This window comes from Gossypium arboreum, chromosome 1, assembly GCF_025698485.1.
Source record: "Gossypium arboreum isolate Shixiya-1 chromosome 1, ASM2569848v2, whole genome shotgun sequence".
Classification (NCBI taxonomy): Eukaryota; Viridiplantae; Streptophyta; class Magnoliopsida; order Malvales; family Malvaceae; genus Gossypium; species Gossypium arboreum.
The window spans coordinates 116089546-116090144 of record NC_069070.1 but is presented as its reverse complement, the minus strand read 5'-3'; positions in this window follow the sequence as shown (position 1 = coordinate 116090144).

Genomic DNA, 599 nt, shown 5'->3' with positions numbered 1-599 from the left:
TTATAATTTTTTTGAATGAATAGTAAATAAGATTTGTTTTCAAGTTTAAAAATTCACATCATCAAATCTTAGATATAAGTGGATTTAAATTTTGAAATCAGGAAAATAGAAAAATAAAATCATGAATATGAAAGTAAGAGAAGTAAATTCAAAATTTTGAAGTATATAGATATTTTTGTTAAAATCAACGTATCCACTATCTGTAATAATTATTAATTCTTTTTACACAACTGCTCTTTAAAAAGATAAACGGGCTGACTATAAAATATATTTTATTTCATAAATAAGAATTAAATTTTAACCATATGATTAAGGGATAAAATACATCAAAACTTAAAAATATATTTTAATTGTAAAAGTTTTTATATAATTTAACTAAAAATAATTAACAATGGGTAACCATATGACTTGATACAATACAATTACAAGTGTGAACCCAGTGAAATTCATTATAATGTCATTACGTGTATAGGGTTGACGAAGACTTCCTTTTTGTTTGTTGGAAGTGGTTAACCAAGACGATTTCAAGTCAATAGACCGCTCTCCACTACTATTGAATATTTGCAGGGCGAAAGGTAGAAAAATTTTTTAGAAGGTCG